Source organism: Atractosteus spatula, chromosome 1 (assembly GCF_055471065.1).
Source record: "Atractosteus spatula isolate fAtrSpa1 chromosome 1, fAtrSpa1.hap1, whole genome shotgun sequence".
Classification (NCBI taxonomy): domain Eukaryota; kingdom Metazoa; phylum Chordata; class Actinopteri; order Semionotiformes; family Lepisosteidae; genus Atractosteus; species Atractosteus spatula.
This window is the reverse complement of record NC_142706.1, coordinates 15,473,673-15,489,688: the sequence shown is the minus strand read 5'-3', so window position 1 is coordinate 15,489,688 and position 16,016 is coordinate 15,473,673. Positions and strand designations below refer to the sequence as shown.

Here is a 16,016-nt window from a genome sequence, read left to right as displayed (position 1 = left end):
TTCCACCTGACAAAATTTTTCTAAACTCTTTCAAAATGATTGAACACACGGGAGGGTATATTGAAGATGTTTGAAATATATAAATACATCTTTTTGGTTTAAGGATAGTTTTACATACTAATCAAGTGCATTTTATTTAAATTACTATGTCTAATGATGAGATTGATAAAAAGTCCATAAACGTAATAACCTGTTGTATGTTTGGGACCTATATCTAAAATAGAATCCTTTTCATTTTAAGTTACTTCCTTATAGACTTGCATGATATTGATTTATCTTCGTGTATCTTTTCTTGGTTAGGTTGCATCTGTTTTTATAGTTTTTTTTAGCTCCTGGCAGCACCATGTTTTAATAAGTAGGCAAAGATATATGATTTACCAACTCACCTCGCCTCCAAATGTGCTCAACTCATCTACATCCAAAACTTAAACTTTGTTTAATTGCATTATGGCAATTCTCTGTTGAGAAAATGAAATATTGCTGTCAGCAGAATGGATGCAAATGGCACACTGGGGCTGTTGAACCTGACATGCTTCAACTTTAAAGGTTGGATTGCAATACATATCACAGTTGGTGTGAAGGATTTAATGCTTTAATAAATCATACGCTCAAGCAAAATATAGAGCAGCATGATTTATTGTGGTAATATTTTGTATTGTCACCCATCTGTGAGTTCAGTTCTTTGAAATAGAAGCCTTTTACTTAAGGCATCAATTAAAAATGAGCAACATATTTTGAGCAACTGGAATGTTTATACTGTACAGTCTCTTAAAGGTTGTATACTCTAATTCTTGGTGAGGTATCACTGCACTCTTCAGAAGAGCATTTCAGTCAGATTGCTGCAGTAAAATGCCCATGTTTACAAATTAACCTACTGTATAAGTGTTTGCTTTGGATAAAAGCATTAATCACATAAATTAATACTAAACTACTATGATGATGATGGTAATTATTATCATTATTATTATTCAAATGGGGTTTAAAAGTGTAAATTTTAAATTTTCTGGTTGATATTCATCATCTTTTTTTTGTTTAGAAAATTTATAATAAAAAATAATAACATTCAAATTTGAACTTTAATTAGATTATTAGACCCTAAACGGTGAACACCTCCATTAACTGTCATCTAAAATATGACCAAAATAGATAAACAGTATCTGTATGAAAGTAAAAAAATGTTCTTAATTAGATTTTCTGTCACTCTATTACAATGGGCAAAATTGCGTTTGCCCAACACATTAGAAAACAGCGATGTTTTCTGAGTGACACATAACATTTGTTTTCTGACCTCACAATATAACCAGAAAGGGCAACAATCCAGTTGATAAAGTATATTTATGGTCTATTTCAATAATATTTGCAAATCTAATGAATGTTCAAATGGAATTTTGTACAATGGAAAGTAGTAAATGGACTTCACAAAAAGTCATATGTGGAAAAAGATTTGTTAAACAGTTCTTAATTTTGTGCTTCTTTATATGCACAGATTCATCTAAACGTAAATTACATTATAACCTTAATATAAGCTGTCATTTTTGGTATGCTTGCAAATACTTTTGCAAAGCTGAATGGAGATGCATCAGAGACTGTATTGTATATTAGAAAAGCCTTTGCCAAGTAAACAACAAAGACAAATCAGTGGCAAAATGACACAGCACTTATATGTAAGTAACCTTGCAAAAGAGCCCCTAGATAAGACTCTGTGCAAATGTATTCAGATGTATTCATTTTTCTTTAAAACACTCTTTAGAAAACTGACAAGAATGAGCTTCTATGAGGTTTAGTTATCAATGGATGTACAGTACTGTACTTGTATACAGTATATCCATTCATTTGTATTCAACCATATAGATTGTACTCCTACTTTTTTGTTGCATCTGTTAAATCTATTTTGTTGAATTTCTCAGCCCATGTGCATACAGGTGAGATTACTATTTTCATATTTTAAAAAAAGATTGTAGGGAACTGAAATCTCCCTCTACTGTTTTATTCCTTTCCCATCAAGAAACCGTATCTATGGTTGTTATTGTCAATGGGGGGGGGGGTCTTGTGTTTGACAAGTTTAAAGATCCTAGATAATCATCATTTTCCCAATCCGGTCCTCAGTACCTACACAAATGTCCAGGTGTCAATCAGCACATACTTTTGTTCTTCAATTAACCGTATTTAGGATCTTGTCTTGCTCATAACTCGGGTCACTGGAGTTGTGAGACTGTAACAAAAAATTGCCTCCTCTCTTTTGTAATCTTTATTGGATAATAATATAAATAACATAACTGGATTGCACCTGATGCTTCTGCCTTAAATATGCAAAAAATAAACTTTACAGTAAACCTTTAAAATCACAATAGAATATTTCAGTCTGCATTATGGATGTTCTTGAACCCACTTTTGTGTAGTACCTTTGTTTTTCTTTATAACACTGTGCTTGTTATGGGTATGAATAAAAAAAGTGATTGGTTTGGTTAGTGCCTCGGGTATTTATATATGTAAGCAAAATCTTTTTGTTAAAATCAGTTTAGAATTTACAAAAAATTCAAGCATACTGTAAATATATGTCTTATCTGAACACACAGAGTGCATTAAAACTAGTTTACCATTAAATTAATCTCCAAGTTATTTACTAATACTACAGCCAGGGTGGGGTCTAAGATTCTTTAAGGACAGGTTTTCTGTGAATTCTAAACATGGTAACCTTAATTTGATTATATTGCTTAAAATGTGATTTATTTGTCAGAATTTGGGTCAGTCAATAAGGTCTGGTCATCTGTAAATTCAGATTACAGAAGGCAACAGACCTGTTTAGTCATACCTTTGTCAAACTTAAAAGAGACATACTGTACTGTATATTATGTGGCTAGTTTGTGCTATTACATCATCACAGTACTCTATTACTGAACTGGGACACAGAGCACCTATTTCTGGAAGCAAATATTGTTCTTTACTGATTGGGTAGCAGTTTAGTTTGTATAGAAAAGCATTCACCTGGTAGTGAACTGGGAAATGTTCACCAGTGCTGAGACTGTTATTCTACTGTACGTTTTTCCCTAGAAAACAGTGTTTTTTAATTTCCTTGCAATACGTTGGATCTTTCCAATATGCAATATATACTGTACCTGAATGCCTTGAAAACCATAAATCATTTTTCAGCTTTTAAATCATCAGTTTTTAAGTAGTTGATGCAGAATGGTGCACAGATTAATGTGATGAGCAATGTGCTATTTGCATCTGTCTCAAAGGTGACCATACTGTATGTATTGTGTGTAATTAATAGAGTCAAAACTTAAGACACCTCTCTTTTATAACTGTGATCACTTCTGTGGAAACTGCTTAGCATTCACTCTTCCTAAAATATGGATAGTCTTAGATGTCTTTACCTACTTCTTTTATACTGATGGTACATTCAGTATATGCCCCTTGTGCTTTGTTTATGTGTGTAATTCAAAATATTAGTATTATACATATATAGTTTCATATAAATATCGCCAATTTAGTTTACCAAGATTAAACTTTGCATTAATAATGAATAAATGAATAAATTAGCTTCTGCAAATCGTTATAAGGAGCGGGTGATTTAAATGAATAATTATCTGTTCCTTGTGCCTCCATTTAAAATGTTTCCTGTTTTGGAACTCTTGTTTCTATCTGTCCTTTCTCAAAATGTATTACAAGTAGATTTTATTTTTAATTGCGTTTATGTTAAGCATTCCTGAGCATTGCTGACACCAAGGTACTAGTCAAGATGTTTTTAATAGATGAAAGGGACTTTGAAAGATAAAAAATGTTAATGAATAAAATAAGAATGTCTTTTGAAGTATTATGAACTCCATCTTAAAAAGATTTCCAATATCATATTTAATTTCATATTTGTACAGTATCTGCATTTAGGTCACGGTGCAGAATATTCCTAAGTGCAGCCCTTACTACAGCAAAAAAAACAAATCTTTAAGTAAAGCTTCCATTCTTTTTTCTTGGCCATATCATTATCTAAGTGTTACTGTGATACCCTAAGCAAAACCCACACTTGGCTAAGAGCTTCTGAAGTTTGATGTTTTAGTGGGTGTCTTGTGGGACCTGCTGAGCATTGTGTCTTTACGTTAAAGATATACAGTAGGGGAACCTAAGCTGGTTAATTTTTAAATTCCACATTGCAAGGTGATAGAATAAAATAATAACTGGTAATTCATCTTTAAGAAATCTGTTGTAAATTGGCTAAGGTTGAGTCATTTCGACACATTATGAAAAGCAAATTCTAGGTTTCTTGTTTTTGCCCTTTCAGCTGCATGTTTTATGAGCTTGTGATTGCCATATTAGAATGACAAGAAGAGTTCTGCCTGATGAAAAAACAACGAAATGGCCCCTGATATTTCGTCACAAAACTAACTGATCCGTAAGAAGTAAAATCACATTAAGCCTGGGAGCTGTCTCAGTATTGATTAATCCAAAACCTAATGTGGACACATAAAATACAATACAATAATACAGTAAATTTGATAAAATCCTCATAAACTCATAAAACCTATCACTATATTACTATGGCAGTAAAGCCTGTTACATCTCTTTGTGCATTCCATTTCATAATGTTATGGTGATTGTTGTGTTCTTGTGCAGTATTCTCGATATTTCAAGCAGGTGTGCAAGAAACACATTTAGTTGAGGAGTTGGTTTATTAACAAAGTAGTTTTAAAATAACCAAAATACAATATAAAATCGAAGTGAAGAGTATCAGAAAGACAATCTCAAGGGTTATTCTTTGAGTTCTGCTAGAACAGTGGTTCCCAACTCTAGTTAGAGAACTATTTTGTCTGCTAGTGTTTGTTCCAGCTAACCTCTATCTTAATTGATTACTTTAATATAGACATTTTCTTGTTTAGACCACTGGTTGTCCTTTTATTGCATTCACTCTTGCATTTCAAAAATATCTGCTTCAAGTGTGTATTTTCCAAAAATGTCAAAATACAGAAGTTTAAGCAATATGTGTATCCTTATTTATAAATAAGCAGCTCAAATTATAGACACAGATGAGAATTAAAATGTACATTCAGAAATGCACAGTGGTCTTCCTTGGAACCAAGGATAGTAACCAGTGTGCAAGAGACCGGAGGAAACAAGGTTTAAGGGCCTGTCTTTTATATCAGATGTCCCACCCACTGGTTACCTCATTTAGTGTTTCTTAAAAGCATATTGTCCTTTCACAATTCTACCGCAATGCAAACAAACCACTAAAATGACATTTAACACTACCATTAAAAGAGGGTTTATCCAGTTGATGTGATATTTTTACTGATTTTGCTTTTGTGATATAATTTTTTGGAGTGGAAGTATTGGAAGAATGATATTGTTTTTCAGAACAATGCAAAGAATGAAAGAGGTATTTTAAATGGCCTTACTCCAGCCTTAAGAAGGCCTTTTGGATTCTATTCTAACCTGGATTTTCAACTGAACAATTAAAATACTGTAACTGTTACATTAAATGTGCAGTTACTGTACCTATATTGCACCTCAGAGTCATGGTTTGAAATATTACAGTTATCTACTGTAGTTAATTAAATAATTAGACCTACTGTATGACTGAGAGGTTCATTGGAATGAAAAAAAGACACTAGGCCCTCCAGGAATGGAATTTATGACCCCTAGTCAGTAAAATTTAGACCTTGAATAGTTTAGTGTGTAATATCAGGATATTTAACTAAGATTCCAACCAAGATTCAAATATTATTTGCAACCTTTGTGAAGGTGTCCCCCCATCACAAGGAAGTTTTAATGCCATGATTATTAATTTATCCTGACAGAACGCAATGCCATCAAAAGTTTCCCTGAACGGCTTTTTCCAGTGTGGTGAACACCACATACTGACCTGTTGGTGCAACAGGCTTGTTTATGAGGAGAGTTGTAGGCTGTTTTATTCCATTTTAGGGAAAAGGGTGTGTCAGCGATTAACATTTTATCAGGTTAATGTAATGGATCTTTTATATATATAATTACATATATAGTACGCTAATGTGTCAGAAAAGTATTGTAGCTGAATCAAGGAACAAATTTCATTTTGAATGATATCTTAGGTGCAAATCAGCTGTGATACTTGTAGAAAGAAGACATGGAATTTAATTAAATCTTTCATCCTGTTTTTGTTGGCCTGCATCTTTAAGCCGCAAAATGTTTCTCTGACCAAGACAAAAGGCGAAGGCTTCAGCTCAAAAGAAGCGAAACATCTTTAAACTACTGTCTTGTGGAATTATGGAGTTGCTGTATTTTTGCATAATTGCCCTACATTTCCCTGCAACTGGATCATCTCAGTGAAATATGACATTACATTGTGTAGAATACGGCTATTGTCCATTTTCATTTATCAAATTTTTATTACCTTCAGCAATATCATTTGACACCACAGTCTACCTTGTAGTAATTACTGACCAGCTACATTTACTTCTTTCAATCATATTGAACGGTTTTGTAATATTGTCTATTATTGTAATTTGGGTATTCCACTTTTGATGGTCATTTATAATGACTCTCAATTGTTACTTATTGCCTACTTTCAAATTCTGTTTAGTGTTTTGATGTCTAGTTATACTGTAGTTTCCATTTTTGTTTGTATAGGTGGTCTTTTCCATGATTCAGAATTTTATCATTACATTAAAAAAAACAATTTGTGTTTTGACAGTATTTGGGATGTTTTATTTAAAAAAATGGAATAGGCTATCCAGCTCTTGTTGAAGCCAATACTTTGGTTCAATCAAGAAATTGATGGAAGAAATTATTGGATCAATTAGCTACTAGCTACCAAATGTGATAGATCAGCCCAACTGCCTTTTCTTGTTCATAATCTGTCATAAATTATAAACTGCTTTATAAGTTATTACAGATGCTAGTGGCACTGGAGTTTGGATGACTTGAATTGCACATGATTTTCCTGGTTGCACAGTGGCATGGCCATTTGTGCTTCTCCCTCACAGCTCAAGGATCTGTATCCGCATGGGATACATCACCTCCTAGAGACATGCTGGCTTGATTTGATTGGCAACCTGTGTAGGTTCCACCTTTCATCTCGTGTTTCGAGGTTAGGCGTTGGCTTTTTGCAACCTTCAACAAGATAAAAGGCTTTTTGGATAATGGAAGTATCCTTGGTTTTCCATCCAACAGAGACCACTGGGACTTACCTCGTCAGTGAAAGAGTGCAGTGTTGTCAGTGAAAGATGCATTGCTGATCCAGGTGATAACACTTGTGTGAAGCAATGTGGAGTCACAGCAATGTCATATGGTGAATGGTTAAGTCAGTGGAGTAGTTCATATTTGTTTTTCTCTTTGTGCTGGTGATCTCAGTGGTGAGCTACAGTATATTGATCAGTAAATGACAATATCAAACTGGGAGAGTAGAAACTGGAGAAATAAATGGTCCATTCAATTAAAAATACTGGGAAATTTTTCCCTTTTGGAAAATATTAAGTATTATTTGAAGCACATTCCAAATATTCAGATGTATTTCTGTTTTCATGTAACAGCAAGTGAGCTCTACCTTTTAAGTCCCTGTGGGGAAAAATGAGAAATTTGAAGAATTTTCCCAAAGATGTGAGGGTTATTGAGCCTATTGAGTTCTCTGAATCACTGCTGTTGGCTATTGACTTCTCAGTATCACAGGAGATATGTTTTCCTATGTAATGTAACTTAATTGATTTGAAACAGTTACCCTCTTGAAAGAAATTGAGATGGTTATTCATGCCTATTGTATTGCCTTGTGCATTTCAGAAGGAAGGAAGCAACGACTTTGTACCTTCTGCATTATTGTATGCAATTAAACATCAAAACAACAGACATTATGGGCTAGGGAATAAACCTGATTGGGATGACAGAAGATTTTATGTTGAAAGAGAAAGCTCCAACATGAAAATTAATAGATATAGGGTGCCCCATCAAAACAAAATGAGCCCTAATGTCGCATACATGTATACTGTACATAAATAGCACTGCATTTATTTGGGCTTTTGGTGAAAGTGGAACATGGCTTACCACATAAATATTTCTCATGGACCTGACAGAGGAATATACTGAGATTTAGTGAGCAAGCAATATCAGCGCTTAAATTACTGTAAGTGGTAAAAAAAAAGTCCCTATTGAACAGTATATATGTATTTTAATATTTTAAATTCTATAATCCTTAATTGCATGTCTTTATATTTCGATTTAAATACAGTACACAAACAATATGTAGTCTGTACTTTAATGCCTTGTTGAGAGTTTGATCAAATATTCACCCGATTTCTGAAAAAAAAAAGAAGAACTACAATGAAAGTGATTTCTATATCCTGAATTGTGTATCAGATTCATATTTTCATATAATGTTATATAGTGCATTATGTATCAATTTCTGTTAACATTCGAATATTGAAATATAGTGGTTAAGTCACTGAAATTGGGCTATGCCCATTTTGGAAATCAGGCTAACTGAAGTGTTCATGTACTGTACAAGTGTAAATGATACATATCCACATCACTTTTGGAAGTATACACATCACTACTTCAGATATTAAATGGTTCCCAATTAAAATAAACACTCTTAAAACATATTTGATTGTGATTCTCCCCCATCAGCAAAAATACAGCAGAAAGAAAACTCAGCTCTTTATCTTTTAGTGTCATTTAAAAGTGCAAGAGAAACACTGCAGTTGTTTCAGATGGGAGGATTTATGATAAATAGTCAACAAAATACGTTAAAGGGACAAAAAGATACATTAATTGGAATTTGTTGATGTAGGAAAAGCTCTGAAGCGTTTCTTATGGAGCCTACTAATGTCAGCAATGAAGCTTGTAATTCATGCCACGCAATGAATCATTTTCTTTTCAACTAAGCAACAACCTCCAGCTGAGTTACCAAAAAAAAAATTCTTTTGAGGTGGCCCTAAGGAATATTTCAAGTACAAAATTAGTAGAAGAAATAATTACATAGAAATTGTTTTGGCCTTATCTCACAGTGATTGTTTATTACAGACAAATAACGCAGTTCATAGAGGCGTGTTACAATACTCAGTTGTACTTGCTTCATTTTTATTTATTACAATGCGATGGTCAATTTTTGTCATTTGGGTACAGTTAACCCTACACACATCAGCAATATCTAGAATGATTTTAGGGGAAGTTGGGTTGGCATTTCCTAAAATTGTTTTACTGTACATACAGTATACTGCACAGTACACCAACAGACATACTGTGTATACAGTAGCTATTGTGACACTATGGAAGAAATTACCACACTTTATGATTAATATGTTACCCTTTGCATGCATTCTTATATTATTTTTCATTTGCAACATATCTTGTAATATAGTTTCTCATAAGTAAGCGTTGAAAGATATTTTATTGTGTATGGTATATGCAATATTCTATATTATTGTTCATGATCAACTGCCTCGTAATTTATTAGATCCGTGTATTTCATGGATAAATATTAGATGCATGATATGGAAAAAACAACATAACATTTTATTTTATTGATAATTTCTCATTAAACAAAAACATGTCAGGTATATATTTTAACTGTCACTTATAAAGACAAAAAACTGTTGTTTTTTTTAATGAGGTAAGACAGATGAAGGTTTTTTTTTTCCCCTTGCAATCTCCAAAGTTTGAAGGATGAGAGAGCACAACTTCCCTTTCCGCTTTGAATGTTCTGTCTGGTTTTCTATACAGCGAGTGATGAAAAACCAGATTCTGAAAGAAAGGGGAAAAAAAGGAAGTAGTTAAGAACTCTTTGCTTCTCCGATTTGTGGGTAAATGGGGAATTATTTCACCTAAAACTCTTCCAAACTCATGATTTTGAAAATAACACAAGCGTGCTGCACCCATATTATTGCAAGATGCTGTAACATGGCAGGTTTAACACTGCTCACGCGAGAAGTTTTTGTTATTCCCCATTGGGCCATGATCACCGTTCCACAAATTAATTGGTGCTTTCTGGGAAATGATACATACTGTACTTTGTATTTCCTGATTACTGTATGCATCACAGTAAGTTAAGAATTAAAGAAAAGGTGCTGTCAACACGAAAACAACAAAGTATGCAGAAAGCAGGACATACAACAGAGAGTTTTCTCAAGAAACTTAAAGTACCGTATTTACTGTTTGTAAACTCCAGACTGCAGCATTTTCAAGGGACAGAGTGGGTAAAGGGAAGGTGGGGTAGGGATGGGATATCAAATAAATTCACTGCCCATTGAGACCTACAGTATGTGCAGTATGCTTAAGCAGGTTACATAGTCAAATTAATCTCAGTCCAAAAATATAATTAAAATATATGATCACTTGTAAAATAATTAAGGGATTATGCTAGGGATTGGCTTGTTTTTTTTTCCTCCCAATCCAACAGTTTTACAATTAATATCTGCATGTTAGTTACAGTCGTGTTCCGTTTCTCCTACCAAGTTCTTATGTTGTATTCTGTGATGTGAGAAACAAAAGTTGTAGAAATTTCCAGATATGGTTTCCTCTATGTGCTCCAGTTTCATCCTATAGTCCAATGACATGCTGGTAGTTTGTTAGTTTCTGTAAAACTGGCCCTGGCATGAGTGCGTGAGTTGACTATGGTGACTATTATAATAGGTGACTACTACTATCTATAATTGGTGAGATAATTTACTGAAGTGACAAATCTAATTTTATTGGATCTGTAAAGTGTTGTAATTGTGATCAGGTGATCACCTGTGGCTTAGATCTCCTTAAGAGGTTACAGTTACTGTATGTAAAGTTAATACTGATTAGAGAGAAAAATGTTAATGAACATCAGTATAACAAAGATCTGGGACGGATCTTAACTACTGAAGAGAACATCACTTTTCTGTAAAGGATAGAAATTGAAAAAAACCCTGTATAATTTGAAGGTAAGGTCGCATTTGTTAACCTTTAAAAGCTGAGCTATATATACTTTATTTTGACGTGTTGTTCATTAGAAATCACCTCAGACCCTTACACAGACATTTCACGGTTTATATTTCTCCCAGTCTGTAAGTGATCCTCATCTGTATTTTTCAAATATTTTTCATTACCCTGCTTGTGAGGAACATACTATGAATTCATTCTGACAAATTGCTGGTAAGTATAACTTAGTATTAATACACCATGAACATGTGCTTCTGATTAATTAGAGTATCGATAACCACCATCATGATGGCTTTTAGATTTCATAAGGCAGATACAGGTGTATACTTTCCTCTTGTTATTTTTTCATTACCCAGTGCTTGTACTTTTTTCAGTTGTTTTAGCAGCCAAAGAAGTTGCATGAAACCTAATAACTGTCCCCATCCCAAAGAAAAGTGACCAACAAAATCTGTAACGTTTTAAGACAAGTTTCTTATTCCATTACACTGATCCTTGAAAGACCCTTAGGTTATTTTCTTCTTGCAGAGTACAATTCATTACTGGTAAGCATTGCATGGTAAGTTTGATTTGAACAGCTTTTTGCAGTCAGAGACGTTGCCCAGGGATCACTACGAGGAAGTACAGTAGCTCTTCTTGACCCCCTGACTGTGACAATATAACTATGTAACTTCTGCATGTTAAGCTCATACAAATAATAATAACTGATCCTTAACATTTTAAATGTATTGTGTTTAAACCTAACCACCTGTTGTCAAAGCAGGGTAAGATGTTTCTAGGCAAATTATTGCCAACAGCAGTATGTAATGCTGTATGTATTACAGCAGTATGTTCTTGAGTGTAGTACAAGCACACAAAATCACCCCAGAGTGCTGTGATATCATATGGGCACAGCAAGCTTTAGTAGTGGGATTTAGTACAGTACTCTGTTGTTAAAAAGAAAACTTTGATACATTTTGTTCTTTTGACATTTTGATGTCCAAAAAAAAGGGTGTTGGCAAAGAATATCTCACAATATTAGGAGACCTGAGAAAAATGTGGCAGTACATCGCCTGCTGTTTCTCAATTGTTTTTTGTTTCAAGTCAATGTAGAGATTTTTTTACAGAAAAGTGCACAACCATCTTCTCAGCTAAACTTCCATGGGAGTTAAAGAAAACTGTAAAAAAAAATTGCCTGCCGACAGTATGTATGGCTTACTTTGAATAGAACTAGATTCCTTTCACAGGCACCACAGTCACTTTCTTAGGAAAACACTTCTTAATTATGACCAAAATATTTACCAACAGTTAAATTGAGTTACAGTATCTTAACGTAACTTTATGAATCTCAATCAGCAAAGAGGTTTCTTTATTGTATTTTTGGTAAAAGAGACTTATACAAACTAAATGATTTTTGCAAGAGTAAAGTGTTCTCTTAAAAGTTATATGCTACAGATTTAAAAAGTCCTGTAAGTAACTTTAAAGGAGTATTCTATGTATGCAATTATTATTTAAATTCTGTCAATATACACTCCCAGTTTTATGAATGTATCCCTATAGTTATTTTTGTAATTTTTACTAATTTATGTTTCAGTGTTATTTGCAAAAAAATAGTATGCTGTTTTGAGGTTACAAATGAAAGTAGGATGTTTTATCTGTCTTTCTTCTTTCGTTGCTAGACGTTTATAGATCCAGGCTGGTTTTAGAAGGATAATATTGAATTAGCTTTCATGACATAGTTAGGTAATTTATTCTTCGCACCCCCAACCTTTTTTTTCGAAAGAAGATCCTTCTGTTTTGTTCTAAAGACAGTATAAGTACATTATCTTTTCTTGAGTGTCCTCTGTGTTTTGAGGTAATGTTAAGAGTATGACATTACTTTAAGTCTAGAGATATACTGTACCAGATCACTGTTCTTTCCAGAGCAGCATTTTTTTAATGTGGTGACCAGCATTGTACACAGTATTTTAATGAGGTTTTACTATTGTTTAGTACAAAATCCTGTTACATTATGTGAATTTAAATGTGATTCAAATTCTGCACTTTTAACCCTGTATTTTAGCATTCTGTTTGCATTTTTTAAAATTTCCTAAATTCTGATAGATCCAAATGTCCTTACTTTATAGGCAGAAGAATAATGCTAATATGAAAAACTCATTTTACTACAACTACAAAGACTACCTGTAGACCCAGTTAGTATACAGCAAGACAAATTATCCAAATAAGTGCTCTTATATTAAGCATACAAAATATTCAGCCTGAGCAACTATTATGACTTGAGGGTGTTAACTTAAAATGTGGATTTTATGTGTGTGATTGACAGTATTGTGTATTATGCTCGGGACAGTCTTAATAATCTTTGTAAAGTGCTTCTTGCATTTTTGTCAATACATTAACAATACAGTGGATGTTTAGAAATAGCTTTAACTGTTTAATAATGTAAGAACTTGGGTGATGTTTAGGTAATTCTTTTTTGCCTAGCCTAATCCTTCTTAGTGAAGCCAGTGTCAGGATATTTCTCTGGTCAGTATATTTCTCTAGTCTTAGCTTATTCAAATTTATTTAAAAATTAAAGATTGTTTAGGATCACTCATGTTGTCTGTTTATCTTTAAGAGACTTCAGTGACTGAAAACTCTAATGGGCTTTGCTTAATATGCATTAACTGTTCATATGCTACATTACCTCTCATAAATCACTACTCAGATAAGCCTCTTATGATTTTAATGATGATTTGAATTATGTGCTTTGGTTATTGAGATATATCTTTGAGAAGGTTAGCACTTTGTCGGAAGGCAAAAGTACTAAATGCATTCGATGAACAAACATGATGTGCACTGTGCATGTATTGCATTAAGGAATGTATTTGTCAATCAATCCTTTTTTAATGCATTGAAACAGGGCAAAAAAATTGGTTTGTATTGTAACAGATATGGTATACTGTGGTTCTAAACAGGATAACATTGTGGTAAGGACTGCATCCCTGAGTTTTAATTGACAGTAATCCATAAACAGTTTGAAGCTTACAACAGAAGAGCTTAACTGGCTGATTGATCAGTATGAGGATGCCCAGAATGCCAGAAGTGATTTTAGAAGCAATCAGTAAATTAGCTATGTAGAGCAAATAACACAAAACCCAGCAGATACTCCTGTTCAGACAGGTTACACACCCTGACCATGCAGGCAGTCTTGAAAACCGTATTATTACAATAGTTTGTCACAAAGGTCCCTAACTGAGAACTATGAAAATAATGTGATTTCTCTGATTAAATGTGCACAATACATAAATAAATACAAAACTTATCTCAACTTAATTTATTAGTTTGAATATCCTACATAGTTTGCATATCTTGTTAAATAGCAGAGATACCACCATGTACTGTAGCTAAGCAAGTTTGTGCATGGCGAGTACCAGAATAGAAGACTTCTAAACTTTTTATACCATTCCCCTAGCATGGTAACCATAAACACTTTGCTATAGGGGTTGTTGTAGTTTGCTTGAGAAGTTAAACCAAGGTCCTGATCACTTCTTCATGAAAGATTGCATGAAACTGCTTAAACAAATAGTCATATTAATCCCAGGGTCCTGGCTCACTTCCACCCTGGTTTTGAAAAGTATGACGTGCCTTAATACTCTTATTGAAGCGGTTTCTCACTTCCCCACCTGATCTACTCTGTAGTGATGCTCATGGTGCAGAATTGGCAGTCAAGCATCACCAAGGTGGATATTGCACTATTGTATAGGATGAATCAGGTGCCATCCTGAGAATAACGCACATTCAAGAGAAGCATACAGTATAAAAACTACTATATATCAACAGTTTAAAAAAGAATGGTCATCTATGTTTTTTGGATGGTTTACCAATTATTTTGCTTATTAAGCCAGGAGTGGACAGCTGGGGGCATGGTGGTCATGTCTTAATTCTATATTGTATAGGGTGTGTACAGCTTCTGTATAGCCAATATTCAATCACGGTATCCATGCATTTCACAACATCTTTAAGCCTCTTACTTCATTTTCCCCTTAAACACCCTACCTTGAAACAATTAAGTGCTATTATGAAACTATTATTACATGTACAGATGATTGCTCAGATACTGGTCCAGGACATGTTGTTGCCACTGAGCCATTAAAAAAAAAACAGTAGGAGCTTGACATTTAGACTCAAACCACTGACCCTGCAGGATGGTTGGCTTGTCAAAGACAAAGCTTCTAACTTTGGCTCTAACTCGATACATTTGCTTATGCTTACATGCTTAGTTAGCCTGTATGTTGAAAACTGCTACTCATTCATTTACTGCCAGTCCTGATTGTGTTTAACTCACTCTACCCTTCATCATATGTACCAACGGGCAACTCATTTGAATCAACATTGTTAATGTTAACATTGTTATATTAGAATGTAGCTCTCAGATTCTAAGGACTGTAGAAAAACATTTTTGATTTGATATTAGTAATGTCAAATATATTAATCTCTTTTTTATACTCTACAAAGGTAAAAATATCTGCTTTTCTTTAAAGTTCTTTAGAGTCATGATGGATGTTTTCAACACTGTGAAATTGTATTTCTCACAGACTCCTCAGATTTACTTATGGGAATGTAATGAAATGTGGCCACAATGGAAATGATTACCCTGCCAGCTGATGCCTTCTTAATCTTGGATGGGTAGCAGGGCCACACATAGCTTTTCCTCAGCCCTTGGTGCTATCTGTGATTTAAAGTAAAATAATGACAGTGATGACAGGAGAGATAGTACCCTCTCAACTCAGTGACAGGAATGCAGTTTCTCTGGCAGAAGAGCAATGATAGTGTTTGTGACAACAATGGAAAATGTTCACAGCAGGTATAAAACAAATTTCATGACTTTAGGAGTTATACAAAAAAACATTCTGCTAAATATTGTTTGGGTTGAAGATGGAGCTGTTTGTTTAGGTTAGGAATTAGTTGATATTCATTTCTTTTGCTGTGTAACCAATACCTAATTACTCTATAAGATGTCTGCCAGCATGAGTATAATGTCAAACAAAACAAAAACTGTAATTGGTGCAAAAATCAATTCATACATCAGCAACTTTTAAAATACTCTATATTTTAAAAGAAACATGCTTAAGGAAATGTATAGTCTAATTAGAAACAAGGAACACAGTCTTGACCATAGCCTGAACTATACA

The 16,016-nt window shown here is 33.7% G+C and overlaps 1 protein-coding gene across 1 annotated transcript in view; it reads left to right on the top strand.

The window, feature by feature from the left end:
* Positions 1-16,016, top strand: part of kcnip4a (potassium voltage-gated channel interacting protein 4a) — a 73,293-nt gene that overhangs the window by 12,270 nt on the left and 45,007 nt on the right. The gene's annotated exons all lie outside the window — the stretch shown is intronic.